At 45.5% G+C, this 23,598-nt stretch overlaps 1 pseudogene; it reads left to right on the forward strand.

Annotated features, from left to right (window-relative positions):
* The first annotated feature begins 2,084 nt into the window (after positions 1-2,084).
* LOC148524955 (uncharacterized) lies at positions 2,085-17,320 on the forward strand (annotated as a pseudogene).
* Positions 17,321-23,598: the final 6,278 nt, after the last annotated feature.

The raw sequence follows: 23,598 nt of genomic DNA on the forward strand, positions 1-23,598 counted from the left end.
CAGGTTCCGTGGCTGGCTGGCTTTGTCTCCAGTTGACCTGGTTTTATGGTCTTAATCAGCCACAGAACCTGTGCAATTCATGTGACATGAATGAAAGGGATGATATGACAGGCCTATAAATATATATATATATATATATATATTTAATGTAATGTATGTAATGTGTCACCGTACTGTGACATCTTGGAAATGACCAGACCTGCATCATTTGTAATCTGACATCTTGCGAGTCAGTTTTAACACCAGCTAGGCTGTTCATGGCAAGGTGACGTGAATTATTGGCGTACGAATGGGACATGATAGTGGGTGCCCGACAGATGGGACATTCCATTTCCAAAGATGTGCGGACATTCAACATTCACATGTACATCAGCAATACCTCATGGAATACATTACCACCCACTGTGGACAGCACAGTGGCCGATCATGTGTGCTTAAAGACCATGACCAGCAGCGTTCGGCCTGAATTGTCCGTGGTAACAGACAACACTGGCTCAAATCACATCCACATTCAATACAGGAGGTACCAAACGCATATCCAGGAGGTCAATGCAGTATTTTGTAGCTTTCAAGGGATATGGGAGCAGAAGACCCACCAGAGTGCCCCTGTTAGCACCACAACACTGGACGCAGGACCTCACCTGGGCTTGTGACGTCGCTAATTGGACGCTGGAGGACTATCAACATGTGGCGTGGTCTGATGAGTCACATTTCCAGTTGTTTCGGGCTGATGGCAGGGTTCGGGTGTGGCACAGGCCCCATGAGGCCGTGGACCCCAGTTGTCAACAAGGCCCCATGCAGGCTGGTGGTGGTTCCATAATAGTGTGGGGTGGATTCACGTGGCATGGGTCAGCTGGTTCACCTGAACATGTCATTGACCAGTAACCGCTACGTTGCATTGCTTGATGACCATTTACAGCCCTTCATGGACTTCATGTACCCCTACAATGATGGTATATTCAGGTTAATGCACCGTGTTATCCTCCCCAAGTTGTCCAGAATTGGTTGGAGGAGCAATCTGGAGATTTCCGATGAATGGTGTGGCCACCACGTTCTCCCAACAAGAACCCAATCAAACATTCGGACCCAAGATCCTACACCTACAAATATCAGGGAGTTGTGCGAGCTATCCAGGTGGCATGGGTCAACATCTCTCCAGAGGTCTTCCATCCACTTGTGGAACCAATGCCATCTCAAGTTGCTGCACTTCGCTGTGCTAGAGGGGGTCCTACACAATACTAGGCATCTATCCCATGACTTTTAGCACTTCAGTATATATATATATGTATTTATTTAAAAACACTTCACAATTTTTCTTTTTCACCATAGGTTTTCACATCTAAATAGAGGGGCACTATTGCATTTTTTTATGTGGTACTCGAGAGACCCCAGAAAAAAACAAGATATAAACAAATAAGCACATATATGCAATTTTCTGGTACTAACTGTATTTAGTAACCCTTAACATAATTACGTGTCGGAATGGACTGTTAATGATGTACACTTTATCAATTGGGGGACGGAGCTGTCACATGGGATGCAACCGTGTCAGTTAAGTGGTTACAAAATTAAATAGCAATGAATAGGATATTTCACAAATTTCACTGTTTTTGAGGCAAATTTACAATTTTGTTAATGGGATGTAAATATATTTTCCCTGCTGTACGCTTCACTTAACTGTGAGGGCTATCATTATTTATTTATTTATATATTTATTTATTTTTGGCATGTTTGAAAAGTGTAGATTTGCATGTCAATTTGCCTTTAGGAGTTTAGGTAAATTGCAAATTGACATGTAATACCCCTTTCAGACAGAGAAAAGAAAAGTAATTTCCCGGCTCCAGCCGGGTCGACCCAGGGTTTTTTTCTGTCTGAAAGGGTAAACACGGGATCAAATTCCCGGTACTTCGACCAAGGTATTTACCTGGGTTTTTCCCGGGTCTTATACGGGTTGGCGCCTGTCTGAAAGGCTCTGACCCGGGTTTTTCAACTCCTGAAATAGTAAGCAGCGACTATTGGCTGAGATAGCGCGGCACTGGTATGATTGTCATAATTGTGCTGCTGAAAAACAGAGAGAGAGAGGCATGGCGCATTGGAAAGAAGAGGAGATCCGCGAGCTGCTGGCAGTCAGAGGAGAGGAGGAAATCAGATCAGTGGCACAGTGAAAGACGCGATAGTGTACACAAACATAGCTAAGGTCCTCACCTCAAGGGGCATTGTGCGGACCCAGCAGCAGGTAGTGAAAAAACTGAAAGCTCTACGCAAATACTACAACAAAGTTCACGAAAATAACAGGTGGAAAAGTGGTGCTGCCAGAATGGAATGGGTTTACTACGATCAGTGTAATGAAGTCTTTGGCAATTCTGCACTGTTTAATCCTATTGCCATATCATCGTCCAGTTGTGCATCTTCACGAAGTGTTACCCCGGAGAACAGCCAATCCTGCCCAATGACATCACCAATGCTCTTTGATGACATCACAGAGATAAGTGACACAGATACGATGGCTGCCATGGGGCAGGGCCGAAACTAGGATATCTGTCACCCGGTGCAAGGCAGCAATTTTGCGCCCCCTCCCTTCCTGTACCTGGAGTTTGTCCTTGCTCCTCAATAAGGCAGTGCACTACTCAGATGTCTCTGGTATAGTGACTTGCATTATTCCATACACCATAATGCCCATTACACATTATACCACACACTGTAATGCCTATTACCAAAGTGCCACTTACATATTTGCCCGACACCATTTTATGCCCCACAGTAATGCTTCTAATTACTTTAAAATTACCTGCTCATTGCCAGGGGGTTTATGCTCATTGCCAGTGGTTACATGCTCGTTGCCATGGGGTTTCATGCTCGTTGCCATGGGGGTTTATGCTCGTTGGCAGGAGTTACATGCTCTTTGCCAGGGGGTTTCATGCTCGTTGTCAGGTGATTTATGCTTGTTACCAGGGGTTCCATGCTCGTTGCCAGGGGTTTCATGCTCGTTTCCAGGGGTTACATGCTCATTGCCATGGGGTTTATGCTCGTTGCCAGTGGTTACATGCTCGTTGCCAGGGGGTTATGCTTGTTGTCAGGGGATTTCTGCTTGTTACCAGGGGTTCCATGCTCATTGCCAGGAGTTACATGCTCGTTGCCATGGGGTTTATGCTCGTTGCCAGCGGGTTTCATGCTTGTTGTCAGGGGATTTATGCTTGTTACCAGGGGTTCCATGCTCGTTGCCAGGGGTTTCATGCTCATTGCCATGGGGTTTATGCTCGTTTCCAGGGGGGTTTATGCTCGTTGCCAGGGGATTTGAAGGGAGAAGATGCAGCTCTCAGCATCTTCTCCCTGCAGCGCCAGCGTTCCCGGCACTTCCGGGAACGCTGTGTGTATTGCGCTCTGCTAACAGACACTAGAGGTCCAGTAGGACCTCTAGCATCTGTCTCTTCCTTGGCGGCGGCCATTTTTGGATGGCCGTTTTCAGCAGAGTCCATGCGGACGGCTAGTCCGCATGGAATCTGCTGAAAACGGCCATCCAAAAATGGCCACCGCCAAGGAAGAGACAGACACTAGAGGTCCAGTAAGGACCTCTAGCATTAGTCTCCTCTTTGGCGGCGGCCATTTTCGGATGGCCGAGTCAGCTTTTTCACCCCTCCGCAATCCCCACCAGGTGCACGTGCACCTCTAGCCCCCCTAGTTGCAGCCCTGCATGGGGGTCCCAGACACCAGTACACTTGAGGGTGTGGTTGAGGTGAGTGGAAGCAGTGCAGGGACACCGAGTGGGACACCAACTCCTGCACAGACTGAGACCCCAACATTGCGTAGGAACAGTAAGTTTTTTTTAGTTACTATACACCCACTTCTTTAGACATTATTGCTAATGTCAACATTGGCCTGGATTGACCTGTCATTATAGTATCATTATGCTGATTTTGCTATGCTGAAATCCAAACTCAATGTATCTGTTGCAGTGTGAAGCTGGTGTGCAGGAGAGAGAAGGCCGCAAGCACATACTGTATATGCTGATATCACTGCTTTGATTTGATTTGTAAATGTATTTATTCTTTACTTCTATTTCTAGTCTTTGAGGTGCCTGAACGGAAGAAAAAAACTTCCAAGATGGAGCTAGCAACACGCACAATGACAAGAATCCTGGTCAATCAGCTGCGAGATTCCGATGCTGATTCCAGGCACAGGAGGCTGCCCGACTCCAGCGCTTCTTTGACAATGAAAGAGAGTTACAAAATTAATTTGTCAGTCAGCTTGTTGGTCTACACGAACGAATTATGGGTGAAAACAGAGAGGCACAGATGTCCTTCCTTAACGGTCTGGTGTCTAGGTTACATACTCCGCAACCTTATGTAATGTATCCTCCTCAGTACTCTGAGGGTCCTGTTAGAAATCACCAACAGCATAGTGTAATACCCCTGAAAGTGTATTATCCAGGTCATAGGAGTACATGGTAATGGGCATATAGAATGCACTGTCTTTTAATATAATGTAAATTCATATATGTACACAACTTTAATGTAAAAGCATGTCGGTCATATATAAACATTGTCCGCCCCATGGAGAAACAGTGGAACCCGCTACCCACTCTGGACACAGGGATCCAGTGGGCACACGGCCAGGAGCGGGATATTGCTGCCGCAGCAGAGGTGAAACCTTCTCCCTCCAGGGGGTCAGTGGAGAGGGTAGCGCGTGCGGTTGCAGGAAGAGGTCCCCACACGCGACTGCTGATATATAAGGGACCCGCGGAGACTTCTGGGAGAGGGGTGCCTGAGGTAAGCCAGCCGTGAGGAAAGTGCTGTGCCTACCGGAGAGCGGGACTTACCGGTGCCCGCTGTGTGGACACATTGCAGCCGGAAGGTGTCAGCCGAGATACAGACAGCCAGAGAGCTGAGGACGCTACCGGCAGGAAGCTGTACAGGAGGGAGCCGCCCAGAGAGTTCCCCTGGAGCTGATGACTGACAGCCAGGGGCCAGGAGCGGGATATTGCTGCCGCAGCAGAGGTGAAACCTTCTCCCTCCAGGGGGCCAGTGGAGAGGGCAGCGCGTGCGGTTGCAGGAAGAGGTCCCCACACGCGACTGCTGATATATAAGGGACCCGCGGAGACTTCTGGGAGAGGGGTGCCTGAGGTAAGCCAGCCGTGAGGAAAGTGCTGTGCCTACCGGACAGCCAGGGGCCAGCCTGCAGGTTGGACCGCTGTCCGGATCCTCTAGGGTGCTGAGTCTGCTAAGCTGATCCACAGGAGAGGTCTGTAAATAAAACCAGCACTTACTGCTTCAGTCATAAGCTGTCAGTTATATAGAACCAATAGCTTTCCCTCAAGGGCCAATCCTCTCTGCAGTATAACTGTTAGGGCCGGGGGTCCGGTATCTTCTGAAATCTAGGAGCAGCTACAATATCTATTGCGGTCCCCCATCTATTGCGGTCCCCCTGTACAGTACATTCAGGGGCTCCTTAGTGCTTGCAGGCAGCCATGGAAAATGTGTATTTTCGGGGAATATTCCGCAAATAGTTTTTGATAAATATGCCCCTAATTCATGCACATGTCAACCGGGAATACATACAGTATTACCATTCACATTTACTACCTGTCACTTGCAATCTGAAAACTGCATTAAAAAATGATTTGGCAGAATGTTAATGTAACACTTTCCCATACAATTCAAGTTTAATCAGTTACAGAATATAAAACCCACTTTTATTTTATTCACTATGGCAAAGCTGACCATAGAAGCTTTGCTACCTGATGTGCAACACTGCATGAAGCGAGTAAAGCGCTCGGTTATCCACAGTGCGCAATAGATGCAAATTAAAGAAGGATTTCTAAAGTCCCAGCCTTGTTAATATTCTAGTCTTTACCAGAATATAGGAGAATTATTACTTTGGTTCAGATTGATTTGTACTGCAAGTCTTTTGAAATTAAATTCAAAAGTAAAGAATAAGCAAGTAGTTTTAACTAGAATTATTTAGGAGCACAATGACACATACAATAAAATATTGTTCAGTTATGGAATAAAAAGCGGAAATAGACTACACATGCCAGCACATTTCCCAATAGATGGAAGCGCTAATTTATTGTTATGAAGACATACAGTCTGCTAGTAATCAAATCACTTTCACATTCTACACAAGTTCCAAACATGAATTTGTTACTAGAAATGTTCTAATACTTTGCTGTTTGAAGCAAAACTACTGAAAATTTAGTTTTTTTAGCACATGGAAATAAGCCACTAAAAAATAGAATAGACTTCTGGGTAATTAGACCCAGGGCCGGCTACAGGTGGAGCAGCGCCCTGTGCTGGTATCAGTTGGCGCCTTTAACCCCCCCACGCGCAGTGAACTTGTGAGCGTCCAAAGAGGAGTGTGGCCTAATTTCCATAGACCACGCCCCTAGATGACATCATTTGGGCATGTCTGTATGGCACGCTTCCCGTTTTACGTCATGCTGTGGGTGAGCCCAGCACTCCAACAGCAGGTGGGCTGACCCCAGCTGTCTCCTTGCACTGAATGGACGCCGCACTCAAATGCCTCAATTAAGCCACACACTCCTCCTTCCCCATACCATGGACATGGCTGACCACTCCAGGACTCCCCAGGAGGAGCCTTTTTAAAAGTCAAAAATGCTCTACAAACCCTGTGGGTGGGGAATTGATTCAACAGGCTACCATGTAAATGGAATTAGCCAGAAGTCTTTTGACATATTAATATTATGGTGTGGAAAGGTCTTGGAAAGCCATCAACTCTTTTCCATGACCTTCCCTCAGTAATATAGTACACTTCATCTTGCTTAATACATTCAGGGTTAGAAACAAGGTGCTAACACGTGTTAGTGTAATGATTAAAATTACTGCCTTATGGCACTGAGGTCTTGGGTTCGATTCCCATTAAGGCCCTAACTGTGTGGAGTTTGTATGTTCTCCTTGTGTTTCTGTGGGTTTCCACCAGCTGCTCTGGCTTCCTCCTACACTCCAAACACATACTGGTAGGTTAATGGGAATCCATAAGAAAAATAAATAACCTTAGGGCCTGATTCAGACTCGGATGCTAAGCCGCGATCGCTCATGGCCAAAAGGGGCCGGGTATGCAAATTCCACGATCGCACTGCATGGCGTAAGGACGCTCTCTATGTCTTAGAGAGCAACAGCAGTGAGCGAACGCAGTTGTATAAAGTCGCCCACTTTCCTTTCTTAACACAAGTCATCTCCAGTAAGTGTATGATTAATCGGTAACATCGAGAAGCATCAGAGCTGCACACAGCACTTGTGGTAGACCCTACCCTGCCGCAAGCATTGCGATCAGTGCTGACTGAAATTCAACCAGGTGACATGTATAATGACGCCTCCATGCTAATTATGCACGTCCTTTAAATGCCGTTTTGTCGCCCAGACACGCCTGAGTTCGCACCACCACTCCACCCGTTCACAAGCACCTTCCCCTGTTACCACCCACAAACAGCACTGTCTGTCACTCCATGTAGCGCTCAGTCTTTGTGCTACAAGCGCACGATTCCCGAACGCAGTAACTGGCTCGTGCACGCGCACTGCTATGCATACGCATGAACACAATGCGAACCATCGGCAGTTACGAGCGAGCGCTTCTTAGCGTCCGGGTCTGAATCAGGCTCTTAGTGTATATGTTTGTGTAGGGCCGGCTCTAGGGATGTTTGACCAGTGCGGTCGCACAGGGGCGCCACCCATAGAGGGCGCACTCCTCCCCAACATCCCAATTTCAGCAGGACAGTACTGTCCTGATGTTCCACCCGTGGGCCGAAGTGGCCCGCGGGTGGTCAAATCGGGAGGTTGGGGACCCACACCGCCGCAGCTGTGCGGCGGTGCCGGACCCCGGAGTCTGAATGGATACTGTGCGCATGCGCATGGCATCCATTCAGTAACGGGAGCGGGGCTAGGGGAAGCCCAGCTAGTGAGGCTCCCCCCAGCCTGACGTTATTTGGAGGCATGCCATGCGGGCACGCCTCCTAATAATGTCATATATGGGGCGTGGCCTATGGTAATTAGGCCACGCCCCCAGTTTTGGTCGCACGCGATGTAAGGGCGCCCTGTTAAGAGCAGACACAGGGTGCTCTGACCCCTGGAGCCGGCCCTGTGTTTGTGTGTACATGTGGTAGGGAAAGATCATTTTCCAGCAGCCGTCAATGGCAGAGGGACCTCCCAGTCAGTCTGCATACCTGCACCCTCCCGCAGTATATATCTGCTGATGAGCATCACGGCAGGACCCCATATCCGGCAGCTGTATAGAGGAGCAGCCTCCGGTGAAATGTAAAGTTGCAATGTCGCGATGGTTCCATTCCGATATATTGACAGTCGATATTTTAAAAAATCAATATTATATTATTATGTTTTTTTTTATAAAATCATGTTGGATATGTTTTAAATAGATATTCTTGCCCTAATTCAATTAAGATTAAAAAAAAAATTAAAACTACAATTTCTAAGCAGTTTTTGAAAAAAATATGAGCCAGTTAAGTGGTTAAGCCCATCACCAAACAGAAGTGGTCAGAAATGTAACATGGTGTTGCTCATTGTGAAGAGCCCTAATTGATTATCACTGTTTTTACTGATTTGTGCCATTGTTGGTTCTTTCATTATCATCAGAGCTGTTACTGATTCTCTTACCCCATGCTATTACAAAATCACTTATTGAACGCCATTATCGAATGCTACATCACAGTGCAATTGTTCACTTGCTTATCTGCACTAAGATTGTCCTATTGTCTCATCATACAGTATGTCATTTGCATTCCATGGTTACCGTTATCTCAGCAACTTCATCTTTGCTATGGGCAGAATCCTTTTCTCTTGCTCGTTATTTATTAGGTTAATCACCTTTTAATGGGCCCCCATTACTCACACCTATTCTGCACTGTTTAGCTCATTGGCATTGTCATGATTTTTTACAATCTCTTACTGAACACATTTCAGATAACAGTTTCATTAGGAGTGAGCCCCTCACCCCAAATGTACCAACATAACACGCTAGCATTATAGTCCAAGAGTTATACAATGAAAAGCCAGAATGTCTCACCAATGATCCAGATTTTACTTCATTCTTTCATGTCTATATTAGGTAAAATATGGGCCATTTATTAAAATTTCTTATTTATCATTTACATTTTGACTACTTTTAGATTTATAAAGTGCAAAACAACAGAGGTGAAAGGGAGGGATGGACATCTTCTGGTTTACCATGAATGGTCTCCATTGATGGTGCAATTACTGGTATACATCGATAGCAGGGAACCATTGATGATACACCATCATTGGTTTACACAAGTAGTGGCCATCCCCACCAGGCAGCAGATTGTAAGTGGGAGACGGGACACGGCAGGCAGCGGGCCAATTGGCAAAGTAGGGTGGAGCTATGCACTATGCCCTCTGCAGGGGTGTATTAAGAGAGGAGGAGGCCTGTATACAGTCTCTGCCTGGGCCCCCAACTCTCTAGCCAGCAGCGCAGTACACTCTGAGCACTAGGAGCATAGACTCTATTGCGCATGCACATGTCTCCAGGGAAATGGCGCTGTGGCCATTTTCACAGCGATTACCCTCTATGCAAATTTCCAGGAAAATGGCCACCACGAAAATTGCCCTTCTAGACTCATGAGCTTGTCTGTACCACACATCCTGCACCCATTTAAGATACGCCAATGGCCCTCTGCGCCAGGAGGAAAAAAAAATATCGCCATGCTCTCTGCCATAGATGGAGAACCATGCTCTCTGCCGACATTGATGGCAAAATCATTATCCACTGGTGGCAAACTATCAATGGTTGCTAACCATCGATGGTTGATGGCAAGCCCTAGGTAAAGGTGTTTGCATTTAATTACATTTTATATGGAAAATGCAAATTTTGCCTTTATTAATAGTAATGTTCTGTATATGAGACTTCATTACATTATACTGTGTATGAATAGGGTAATGTGATTTTTGAAAATTACTACAGCACTGTCAAGCCGTATCTCTAAACTACATAGCTGGGCGTAATTTTACATATCTGTACGTCTGACATACTGTTGTGTATTGAGTACTGCTGTGTTTGCAACTGAAAATGTACTCCTAACGGGTCTATTAATCATCACTTAATTTCTGCTTTTGTAGAAATTAAGTTTTTGGACCATTCATCAAAAAGTTAATTCAGGAGATATACAGATATCTCCTGCTTACCTTTCTCTCCTGGGATGACCCGCTGTCCCCATACACTGGTATGGGGACAGAATTCACCAAGTACCGAAAATACAATATTTTCTGAGCTTGACTGCGGGAGCATTCGTCATCTTCAGATGGTAAGTACTCCCGCAACCCGCTCCTTCCCTATGGAAAGGAGCGAATAGAGATCCTTTCAGTTCCCTCCTCCCATGTTTGGCTCCTTCTGCCAGACACCGGGGCATTTGTGCGCATGCGAGACCTGTAGGAGCAGTGAAGCACTTCGGGGAGATGATATTCGAATCAGCTTTCTTTGCGCCGGAACAATGATGAAGTGCTTCGTGTCGAGTTAGTATGTTAATTATCGAGGGTCTGTTTGGACCCCAATAATTAACATAATGAATAGAGGGCCTGATTCAGACCCGCTCACGAGCGCACAGCGCTTGCAAGCGGGTCGATGGTCCCCCACTGCAAATGCGCACACCGGAGCCGGCTCCAGCGTGCACATGCGCGAGACCCGGCCAGCGACGGGCGCTCCGTCGCTAGGGGTCTCGCACCAAAGCGGGGCAGCTGTCGATTGTGATTGACAGCTTGCCCCATTTTGGAAGCGGCCAGGGGGGTGGCTGGCCAAACGGAGGCGTTCCTGAAGGAATGCCTGCCGTTTGGGGCGACCCCACTGACATCACGAGTGATGTCAGTGGGTGAGCTTCTGGCTCTATTAGAGCCAAAAGCTCACTGGGGCTTGCGGGAATCGCAAGCTCCGGTGGTCGCAATGGTCGTGACCATCGCGACCATCACCTGGCCACTCGTTAAAGCTGTGGGTGGTCACCCACAGCTTAGCAAGCGGCCAGAAGGCCGTCTTTAAAAACAAACAGGGACGCCCTGATTCAGAGTGAGCGCTCTCGAAGAGCGTCCAGCTCTGAATCAGGCCCAGAGTCCTCAGTGTGCAAAGGGGAAATATGGAATAATTTGGCACTGTACAATGTGAAAACACAGTGAAAATGGACAGATAAATGAATAAGACTAAACTGTAATATACGATTACCTTTCTTGTGTTACCTTAATGATAACCCAGCAATAAACATTTGTCAGTCTATTTTCACTCTGTTTTCACATTGCACAGTGCCATATTCCCCCTATCGGCATCTGTTTGCACTAAAAAAAACAAAAAACTTGGAATCAGAGTGCCAGGAGCTGTTTGCTAGATGTTAATAGCTCACTGGCGTCACTAGGGGGGGGACACACAGGGTGACACCATCCAAGGTGGTGACATCAAAATAGCAGAACTGCTCTGCTATTTTGGTGTCCCCCCATCGGATGGTGTCACCGAGCAGCCACAAGAGAGGCTGTGGGCCACTGCGTAAGCCAGGCCCACTGTGTACCGAGAACAGGGGGGCGTGACATGCGGTCATGCCCCCAAGATCGGCACACATAAGAGGGCATGGCTTCGGGGAGCAAGGCCATGCCCCCTTGGGTGCGCCTTCGGAGTGCACTACAAATCCCACCGGCCACACCAGGTGTCACACAAGTAAATAACGCCACTGTAATAGCTTCCAGTGTCTCAAACTAGGAGGAACAAACAAGCAGTAGAGTAGGGGTCTTCAGTAAAGAGGTCCTTTACATAGGTCTCTCTGACCTTTACCAATGGTGGTTCTGACTGTACCATATACAAAGCACTCTACTGGCTACTGTCCAATAGAGAGAACATTCTATTTACCTGGGTACCAAACAGAGGGAGTGATTCAGAAGTAGACGGAATTGCAAAGCCGCACACAAGCAGCTTTCCAATTCCGTCCTTGCAATTATGGTAATGCAGCAGGAGTTGTCATGTCTCCTGCATACATTAATGTTCCGAGCTGCGTAAATGGACGCAGCATCAGAACACCTGCATGTCCTCCAGCCGGCTGAGTGAGGGTCACGAAGGCCGGCCATCGCTGATGAGGGAAAAAGGGCAGAAAATCTCCATCAGCTGATGGAGATCCTGACCTCTTTCCTCCCCCACAACAGCGGCGACACACCTCTGTTTTGGAAAGCGGAGGCACGGACAGCGTATGGACAGGTACACCATTCTGAAATGGCATGTTTTTCTCTCAAACTGCGAAAAGTTTAGTTTTTCGCAGTTTCTTAAATTGCTAAAGAAAATCCCCCATGACAGGTGATGAGGAACTGGCAAATAGACAAAAAAAATGGGCTACATAACAAAGAATTGATTTGGGTATATAAACATTTTCATAAATTCCAGGAAACAGTGATAACCTCTTTTTCTGTCATTCTCTGTAGAAAAAGGAAAGAAGTAGAACAATAGTGTAATACACTGAAAAAAGCAGGTATGACAATAAAACAACCTTGACAAGGTTTTTAAGACATATAAGAAAACATCCTTCAAGCCATCCTGTTGAATCTCCACAGCTCCACATAAATCAGTGACCCAGATAACAAGAGTGTTATTCAGAATAGTCATATGCTTTTATTATATATAATAATATCTATAATACTGTGATGAAGTATTACCAATTTTATCATATAAAAGTCAACTTAGTTGCATTATCAGAGAGTACGAAGAAAAATTTGCAGCCATTTGTCTTGTAGTCCTCCAAGGTATATTATTGCCAATTGTGACGCGTTTCATGAACGTCTGTTCACTTCATCAGACAGCTGCAGCAGTCTACATTCCAATTTAAATAGGAACTTGGAAACACTGATTTTTAGGGGGTTTAAGGTATCCTTATTAAACATGTACAAACATAAATGATACAATAAAATTGCATAAGAAAGTAACACAAACACAAAACATAAATATTAAAGGACATGGTTAATTACATCGAGTGATGTCCAGCAACAGCTTAACAAATAATCTAATTATAGTTGTGTATTACTAAGCAAATTGTCTAGTTAAGTAGTGCACATAAAATCTAACCATCAAACCTATACATAATAAATCTAGCTGTTTAAAGGGCAAAATCACTGGAAGTGTATGGCAATGTGTGGTGGATTCAAACCAGCAACAACAACAAAAAAAACCCACTGCTTAATACAGTGGTTCCCAAACCAGGGATTCCGCCGGTCACTAGCAGGGGTTCCACGGGTTGGTGGACCAGGACCAAATCAAATTATTTATGGTCAATGATGACAGATAAACACAATTTAGTTTAATAATTTTTGCAGAATTTCTCATTGATGAAACTTTTAGTCTAGGGGTGCAGTGAAAAAATGCTGATACTCTAGGGTGCTGTGATTCAAAAAAGTTTGGGAACCACTGGCTTCATAAATTTACCCCCTGATCTTTTCCATGCTTCAAAAAAGAAAAGTTTCAAATCTGGTCTCAGGACGTGCTTAATGAATTAGCAACAACAACATGTATTGCATCATAAGGGTGAACATTCATTTTAGACACATATTCACAGAGTTATTTTTTACAGTTTGAAATTCTATGTTTGAAAAAAACAAAACAAAAACAATTTAAGGATTGTCTTGCATTTCCATTTCTTTTGTATCTTTTCCTTTGATGACCTTATGAAGCTATACAATCTGAACAACAGCCTTCCAGATGCTGCTTTGCAAAAGAGAAAATAATATGCAAATATAGAGAAAACAATTACAGATGCACAAATCACTGCAGCCTTCTCTATTCTTACCAAAACTGAAACCTCCAACTGCCACTCATCAAGGCCATTCAGTTCTTGCATGAAAATTTAATAGGCTTCTTATCTGGAGAAAAGAAAAAAAAAACTATTCTAGTTATTGCCAAAACCATTATCATACTGTATACAAAATCAATATGACTGAAGTCATTTATTAAAAGAGAGAATAAATGCATGCCGCTATGGAAACAATGAGCTGTTAGATTACTATTGTACAGCTAAATATATTGTTTCTCCTGGATCTATCCAAGGGAGACATCAATATTGATTTAATGGATTTAATTGACCTTCACTTGATAAACTTACAAATCGCCAGAAGGAAGTGCTTATGGGTTCTGTTCTTAAGCAAGACTCATATTTTACATCATGATATAGTGTATGTGTACTTAACCAGTCCAAAAGTATAATACTGACACCTGCTGGCCATTACAGTAATGTTCTACTTTTATAACTGAATAAGTGGACATTATAAATTGCATTTATGAAGTTGTGTGTGTAACTACAGTGTATTGTGACTTAGGGCTCTATTTATTAACATTATTTTTACTAAAATAAAGTGAAAAAGGGTGTTTTCACACCCTTTTCACATTATTTTAGTATCACCTATACTTATTACAGGGCAATTGGAGTAGAATTCGTAAAATTCTACTTCAACCCCTAAGTATCACTTATTTTTAGTAATCAGATCGCATTTCCCATAATTGTAATGGGAAATGTGATCCGACCAAAGTTGCTAAAAATAAATTGTAAAAAAATACCGGGGAAAGCCTGTGATAATAACGCCACCTGGAGGTGGCGTTATCCAGGGTCTCCCCCGGTTACCGGACTCCTACTCTGCTGTAAAAGGCAGAGCAAAGCCCGGAGCCGGTCTCAGTGATCAGCTGTGTGGTCTAAACAGACCGCAAGCTGATACACTGCAAAAAAGAAAAAAAAAATTAGGGACCAGTGGTCGGGGCTCCGGTGATGACTCCCCTCCGGTCAGCTGGTCTCCCATGCTGCATTGCGGCCCGGTCATCAGGTGATCGGGTCCCAGTGCAGTATGGGACATCAGCTGATCAGAGGCATGGAAGCCATCACTGGAGCACCGATGACTGCAGGTAAGTGCTATTAAGGGAGGGGGGGTCGTATAGATTTATATTTTAGAGCATTTTATATATTAATGTAAGCAACATTTTATTATGAGGATCGATTCACACATTTGTTTTGATACAAACAATTGTCTAGAGCAGAGGTTGCCAAACTTTTTTGAATCACGGCACCCCAGTGTATCAGCATTGTTTTCACGGCACCCCTAAGCCGAATGTTTGTTATTGAGAAATTCAGAAAAAAATGTAGTGAAGTAGTTAAATGAAGTTAATTGTGATTACCTGTCATTCTTAGGCTCAGTTATGCGGTGGTGGACGGGTTTGCGCTTTTGTTTGTCCACATATTTACATTACATTGACCATAAATAATTTGATTTGATGCTGGACCACCAACCTGAGGCACCCCAGCAAGTGAGGCTTCTCTAAAACTGCATATCCCCATGATAATAAATAAATATTCCCCTAAAACGCAATCACCAGGAATCCAGTAATTTCATGTTCGATGATAAATACCGGCTGTCTATAACTAAGAAGTATAAAGTTTAAGAATGTTCTTATTAAATACCAATATAATAATATATTGACAATGTTCTACAATTGAGTTATAGAATAGTGGGCCTGATTCAGACCCGCTTGCAAGCGCTATGCGCTTGCAAGCGGGTCGATGGTGGCCCAGTGCACACGTGCTGTGTGCACACTGCACGTGCGTGAGCCCCGGAGCGAGCGCAAAAAGCACTCGCTCCGGCGCTCGCATCCAAAAGGGGCAGCTGTCGATGTTGATTGACAGCTGCCCCGTTTGGAAGGCGGGGAAGGGGGGTGGCTGAGCAAATGGAGGCGTTCCTGCAGGAACATTTGCCATTTGTGGGCGGCCCTACTGACATCACTAGTGATGTCAGTAGGTGGACTTCCTGCTCTAATTGTGCAGGAAGTCCACTGGGGCTTGCGGCAATGAGACCCTACCGCAAGGGTCTCGTCGCAAGCACGGTGGTCGCGAATGTCTTGACCATCGCGACCATCATCATGGCCGCTCGCATAAGCTGTGGGTGGTAACCCACAGCTATGCGAGCGGACAAGTGGCCGCAACAAAAAAAAAGCACACGCCCTGATTCAGAGCGAGCGCTCGCTTTTTGCGAGCGGCTCTGAATCAGGCCCAGAATGCAAAAACAGGAAGGGGCCTGAATAAGTTGTAAAGCTGCAGTTGAACATGCGGATTTCCAGAGCCATCCTGGAGGATGACAATTTACACTGTGGGCCACATTGTACTCAGACACAAGTTGTGACTTTTTGTCACTGCAATTTATCCATTTCCGACAGCAGTCAGGTTAGGTTCCTATGAGGGCTATGAAGCGGTCAGATTTACCAAGCACTGTAATGTGAAGTTGTCCGGTGTTTGGTCCCGATAGGATAACACTATCTCCAGAAATACTGAAATACCAATAATCATGGGATAGCAGTATGTAAAGGTAATGGTAGGTGGTGTCACTGTACTGTGACATCTTGGAAATACCCAGACCTGCATCAGCTGTCTTCTGACATCTAGTGAGTCAGTTTGAACCCCGGCTAGGCTGCTCATTGCAAGGGGATGATAATTATCAGAGTTCAAACGTGACATTATAGTGGATGCCCGACGAATGGAGCATTCCATTTGCAAACTTGTGCAGACATTCAACATTCCTCGATATATGGCGTCCTGTGTGTACCAGGAATAGCTCATGGAAGGCATCACCACCCACCGTGGACAACACGGTGGCCGACCATGGGTGCTACACATGCCGTGACCAGCGGTATGTGGCCAGAATTGTCTGTGGTAACAGACAAGCGACACTGGCTCAAATTACATATAACATTCCATACAGGAGGTACCAGACTTATATCCTGCAGGTCAGTGCAGTGTTCTTTAGCTTTCATGGGATATGGGAGCTGAAAACCCACCAGAGTCCCCCTTTTAACACTACAACACCGGACAGAATGCCTCACCTGGGCTTGTGGTGTCACTAATTGGGCCCTGGAGGACTGGAAACATGTGGCGTGGACCGTTCAGTAACAGTTCCTCTTCTTTCAGGGTGATGATAGGGTTTACGTGAGGTGTAGTCCCCATGAGACCATGGACCCCAGTTGTCTACAAGGCACCGTGCAGGCTGGAGGTGGTTCCATAATGGTGTGGCATGGGTTGAGTCCACTGGTCCACCTGTACACATCAATAACCAGTAATCATTACGTTGAATTACTTAATGGCCATTTGCAGCACTTCATGGACTTCATGCACCCCCACAAGGATGGAATATTCCAGCAGGACAATGCACCATGTCATCGGTCCCAAATTGTCCAGAATTGCTCCAAGGAACATTTTGGAGAGTTCCGACCAATTGTGTGGCCATCACTTTCGCCCGACATGAACACAATAGAACATTTGAGGGACGGGATGGAGAGGTCCATTCACACTTAAGATCCTGCATCTACAAATTTCAGGGAGCTATCTAGATGGCATGGATCAACATCTCTCCAGAGGTATTCTGTCCACTTGTTGAATCAATGCCTTGTTGAGTTGCTACTCTTCCCCAGGCTAGGGGGGTTCTAAAAGGGTTGGGTATGAAATAACGACACTGGAAGCCCGAAGGAGCAGAATCCTGACAGCGGCGGTAAGTAACCTAACCCTCTCCCCCCCTAACCCTCCATTAGTGGTGCCTAACCCTAACCTCCCTTGGGGATGCCTAAACCTAACCACCCCCCGGTGGTGCCTAAACACCCCTTCTCGTACCCTAAACTTAACTCTCCTGGGGGGTGCCTAACCCTAACCTCCCCCGGTGGTGCCTAACTGTAAGCCCTCCTCCCCGCAGCCTAACCCTAACCCTACCATGGGGAGTGCCTAACCCTAATTTCCTCCCAGGGGTCCCTAAACCTAATCCCCCCTTCCCCAGGCTAACGCGTATGCTTACCTTCCTTCATTCCAGCAGTCGAGAAGCTGACGCCGGTATTTTGCTGGACGGCAGGATTCCCGCGGCGGTATATAGACGGCTGGCATCCCTTCCGCTGGCATATTCCCTACATCCCTTCTACGCGATAGTAGGCATCTATCCCATGACTTTTTGCACTTTAATATATAGTAGCCTTATGGGCTACTATTTTGCAAAAATTACCTGGAGAGGGTTCGTCTCAAACCCACCTCGACAATGTCCGCTTCTGCATAGAACAACCCTGGCTCACCATATAGAAGGGAAATTATCGCTTACGCGATCACTTCACTTTTTTACACATCGCAGGGACGGGCCTTTTTGGAGCTACTGTCCTTGCATGTGATTTTTAGTATATTCGGGCAAATGTGAATTTCTTATTGCTGCAAATAACGGCGATAAGAAATTATAATTATCGGGACTGAAACACGATAAATAGTAAATATGCCTCTACGAAATCTAGCAAAAACAAAAGAGCAAATGAGAGAGAGAGAGAACAAAAAATACTGGAAATTAAACACAGTGCTATGGTGCTAAATGTTATGCTTTGATAAATGTGAAAGTAGAATTTTCTCTACATAAACCTTAATTAATCTTGCCAGCCCTCTTGCAGTTTTAATCTTGTTTAAAATCCAACTGTCATCTTTAATGTTTAAAATATCAATGAGATTAGGCAATTGAGAAATCATTAAATTAAAAACTACAATTCTGTAACCTGGTTCATTTAATTAACATATCAAGGTTTCATGTCAAATAAATGCCTCAATGGAAAATAATATAGTACCAAAATCTCTTGTTTGATGAATTTATTAAAATAGGTTTTAATGTACCTTTAAATTATAAGCCATATAACAATATTTACAATTATTCCTGAATTAGATACCATTTAAGAAAAATATCCCTCCAAAAAACTGACCGGTGCTCCTTTTTCTTGCCTGCTTACTGGTGCATGTTTTTATTAACTCTTAACACTCCTCTTTTCAAAGAACTACTGGCTAAAAGCTGTCAAATCCTGCAGGTAGCAATTTAAAGATGCTTTTTAGGCTTAACCATATTTGAAAGTGGGTGGCGTATATATCTATAGATATAAGCAAAGCAATAATATGCTAGTTAAGGTTAGGACATACTTGCCTACCCTCCAGATTCGGCCGGGAGCCTCCCGAAAACCGGGTACTGCTCCTGGCCCCCCGGAAAGGTAGGTAAGCCTCCCGGCGGCCGCCGATCCCCCCAAACCTCCCCCCCCAAAATGAACTGTGAAACTCCCGTAGCGGAGGGGGCCGATGACGTGATTCACACTGAATCGCGTCATTTTGGCCTCGCCACCTGCTTCACAATGCCTGTAATATCGGCATTGTGTAGCGAGGGCAGGGCCAAAATAACGGAAACGCGTGGCCTGCCTTCCGTCCCGCCCACAAATGACAGTCCAGCCATGCACCCTTCTGCCAGCCACGCCCCCCAGCCCTGCTGATCCGGCTGCTCCCTCCCGGAAGGGGCAGCCAGAAAGTCGGCAACCATGGGTTAAAGTTTATGGTTTTTAAGGTATATAAATATTATAAAGATACAAAGGGAGATGCAGAGTAGGGTTCACAACTAGCATAAATTGCAATTAAAGGCCTGATTCAGCAGCGATCGCAACTGCGATTATGTACGCAATCGGCTGATTGTTGTGTTCTGCACATGCGTATGCATCACAGTGCGCGAACACTCCACTGCGACCTGGACTGCGATGAGGTTAGCAATTCCTGAGTAAGGTCAGTCCTTGTGCAAGTGTGCGTGAGGCTGCGATTGTACTCAATGTTACCGATGATTTCACAGTCTTGCTAAGTATTACGGATGTGTGCAGTAAGGTGGGCGTCCTTATGTTAGGTTGCGTATGTCATAGCGATCGCCGGCATTAGCATATATTCGCAGTGAGACTGCGTACGTAATCGCTATTGCAATCCGTACTGGATCAGGCCCTAAAAATGTAGAATGCAAAAATATATTTTTCATCCATACGCAGATCTCTAGATGCGCTCGTCAACAACAACATATGAATCTGATTTATGCCAGGCACATGTCACAGACACATCCCACTTGTGCCCACATTGAAAACTATATATTTTATGTGCAACGAATGGACATAAGTTCATACCAGGAGGCCGGAGCCAAGATAGTTGTTGGTGCCTCCCACCCCCCACCACTCGCATTCACTACCAACACCTCAATCCCTGCAGCACTCACACACACTCCCCATAAACCATATTCACTACTAACACCGCAGCAGCACACACACTCTCTCCCCCTGCATTCACTGCAGAACCACCAACAGCACCCACACACTCCCCTCCTCTCTGCATTTACTGCCTACACCCTAGCAGCACCCAGATACACTATTCCCCATGCATTCACTGCCAACACTCCAGTAGCACTCAAACACATACTCTCCTCCCTCCGAATTCACTGCCAACACCCCTGCAGCACACATAAACACTCTGCTCTGCATTAATTACTAACACTTTGGCAGCATCCAGACTCACATTCTCCACCCCAAGAATTCACTTCCAACACCCATACACTGTCCTCCCTCCATTCACTGCGAGCACCCTAGCAGCTCCCAGACACATACAATCTCCCCTGCATTCACTGCCAACACCCCTGTAGCAGCAACACACTCTCCTCCCCTGCATTCACTGCCAACACCCCAGCAGTACCCAGGCACACACTCTCATCCCCCTGCATTCACTGCCAACACTCCAACAACACCCACACACACTCTTCCCCCTGCACTCACTACTAATACCTTAGCAGCACCCAGACACACATTCAACCCACAATTAACTACCAACACCCCAGCACACAAACACTTCCTATTGCTGACCAGGATCTTCCATTCTTGCAATTTCTTGCTCCCACAGCAACAACAGAGGAAGCAGGACCCTCATGTGTGAGGGGCAAGAACCAAAAAAGGAGGGAGGGTACATGCACTTTAGACTCTGCCCCGCCCCTTTTACATACATTGTTGCTGTTTCCTTGCTGGAGATCTGTCCCTAGGCTGGCTTCCTGCTTGGATGCAAAAACAAAACCTTGGGCAATGGAGGAGGTCAATGTTCCCCCTTCAGGGCTCGTGCTTGGAGGTGAATGCCTTCCATTGTCTCCTGTATATCCGCCAATAAATAAATAAACTTACCAAAACCTATACAACAGAAACAACCTCATTTATACACCTCACTACTACTCCCATCTTGCCCAGTACACATAATCTGTTTATAATATATTACATACATGCATTCAGGGCCATAGAGAGCAATGGCGGGAACCGGTGATGGGGAGCGGTGACCAAATACTGGTGTTATGGCCACACCTTCTCAAACATAAAATAATTGAAATCTACTATGCGCTGGATGTGCACACCAAGGAGGGGCATTCTTCCCCCTGCACAGATAGATGGTAAGAATGCTCAGCCAAAATGCTAAATAAACAGGTAGATCTTGTTCAATATGATCACCCAGACATGTGGCCAAATTAGACAGTGGTCGGCTCTTGTGTAAGCAGGTTCACTATGTGTGTGACCAGCGTTATGCATTAACTGGTTCACTAACTCTTGTTAAACTAAAAGTCCCAGAATGCCATGGCACCAACTTCCAAGGATTGATAGGGCATGCTGTTACTTGACAACTGGCCACCTAGAAGAACATCCCTTCATTGCCTCAGCTTCTCTATTATGCACCCCACTTCTGGCACCCAAAATGCGTCCCACTCCTAACATCACGGACGCAACGTCAACAGAAAGATGCAAAGAGAGGAAGAGAAGAAGTAGAAAAGTTAGTACTGTCCCAGGGGGTGTTGGCGGGAAATGCTTTCAATGAGGTGGGGGAGGAGCGACCTCTATCTTGAATCAGAATTACTAGAATAAAGTTATGCCCCTGACTGTTACTACACTCATTTGGAACAATTCATCATAATTAAATTGTTTAAAAAGTAACAACACACTGTGTTATACAATACTGTACACTGAAGGGATCTTGATTTAAATATAAAGGGGAAAAATGGTCCTGCCCAAATTAGAGGTGTGGTGAAGACGTAATACATAAATTAAGGGAATAACAATTGCATGTTGGTATAAGTAGACATAGTAGTAAGTAGACATAGTAGTACGTGGAGACACAAAATATGAACTATTCATTATAGAATTCCTAAGACAGTCAGCTGCTGGCAGCCTTGGAATGTCCTTCACCATTTATCATAACTGCTCCTCCTTCCTATCCTGGTTCTGTACATTCTTCTGGTTATTTACTAGCAAGGAGTAGATGAATTCCCAAGATGATTCTGCTTTTAAACTAATTAATCTAATCTTTAAATCTAGTGATGATTTTGCAAATCATGAGCTATTACATTTGGCCATAGTCAGTTGATTGAGGTACATTACCAGTTTTGGAAGCACTGTGTGACAAGGTTGTAGTAAATTGTTAGAAATATAGGCCCTCATTCAGAGCCGTACGCTCTGAGCAGAGCGCACGCTCTGAATGAGGACCGGCCTCCATTTTCATGGAGCGTCCTCCTGGACGCTCGTATAGCTGTGGGTCACCACCCACAGGCTATACGAGCGTGCATTGTGATGGTCGCGATGGTCGAGACCATCGCGACCATCGAATTTGCGAGCCGGAGCCTGCGGTTGAGGTTTTCAACCGCAAGCTCCGGAGTGATTTTGGCTCTATCAGAGCCAAAATCACTCCCACTGACATCACTAGTGATGTCAGTGGGCCGGCTTCTGACGGGAGGCGTTCCCGTGGGAACGCCCCCGTCAGGGAGGCACGCCCCCGGCACGCCCACCAAAGGGGGCGTGCTGTCAATCAACATTGACAGCACGCCCCCTTTGATCAGACACAACGAGCGAAGGACTTTCCTTCGCTCGTCGCGTCTGGCGCATGCGCACGACGGAGCTCCCTCCGTCGTGCGCATGCTCAGTCCATAACATCGACCCACTTGCGAGCAGACAGCCGCTCGCGAGTGGGTCTGAATCAGGCCCATAATGTGTTAGACTATAAGATGCTAGTAAATTAGTATTTCAGATTCTAGTTAATTTATGTAGTAGCTTAGTGAATCATAGCCTTGAGAATTCTGCTACTCCAGTTAAGTGCCATTATTTGTGATAGTGATAAATCTTTGTTTTGTTTGTACTTTCTACTGAATCAACAATACTTTGACCTAAATAATCATTTAAGCCACATTCCACACCTTTGCCTTTATGGTGGTGTCCTTAGTAATAAACACTGAAATAATTTTACACAAAATCTGGTTTGATTGTGGTCTGTCTCTGGAGAAGAAATCCTTACCTCTCCGGGGAAGAAATCCTTACCTCTCTACTGTGGTATGAAAGGGGAAAGTAATGAGAATGCTGATAAATTGAAACAAGTGCACTCATTCCAGGTGCACCATAAGGTAACAGCAGGGCCTGTGTTAATCCATAGTGGTGGCTCCTTACATGTGCACAAATTAGCAAATGGGCTGGCTTCTATGGACTGCATCAGCTGCCATAATAGCAGGGAAGTGGCTACCCATGGGAAATACTCTCTGCTATGACAGTCCGGACTGGCAGAGCAATGGGGAGAAAACACCCCCCAGGGACTGCCTGTTTGGGAGTGATTAGCAGTGAGCACTTCCAATTTTAAGTCAATACCACTGCTAGGCAGTGTTTTACAGGTGGCGGATTTTACTGGGGGGTGAGTGGCTGCAGCTCGTAGGTAAAATCTGGCACTGCATACAACACAATATCATAAACAAACAATAATGA

This window comes from Taudactylus pleione, unplaced genomic scaffold (assembly GCF_031769625.1).
Source record: "Taudactylus pleione unplaced genomic scaffold, aTauple2 ptg000114l, whole genome shotgun sequence".
NCBI lineage: Eukaryota > Metazoa > Chordata > Amphibia > Anura > Myobatrachidae > Taudactylus > Taudactylus pleione.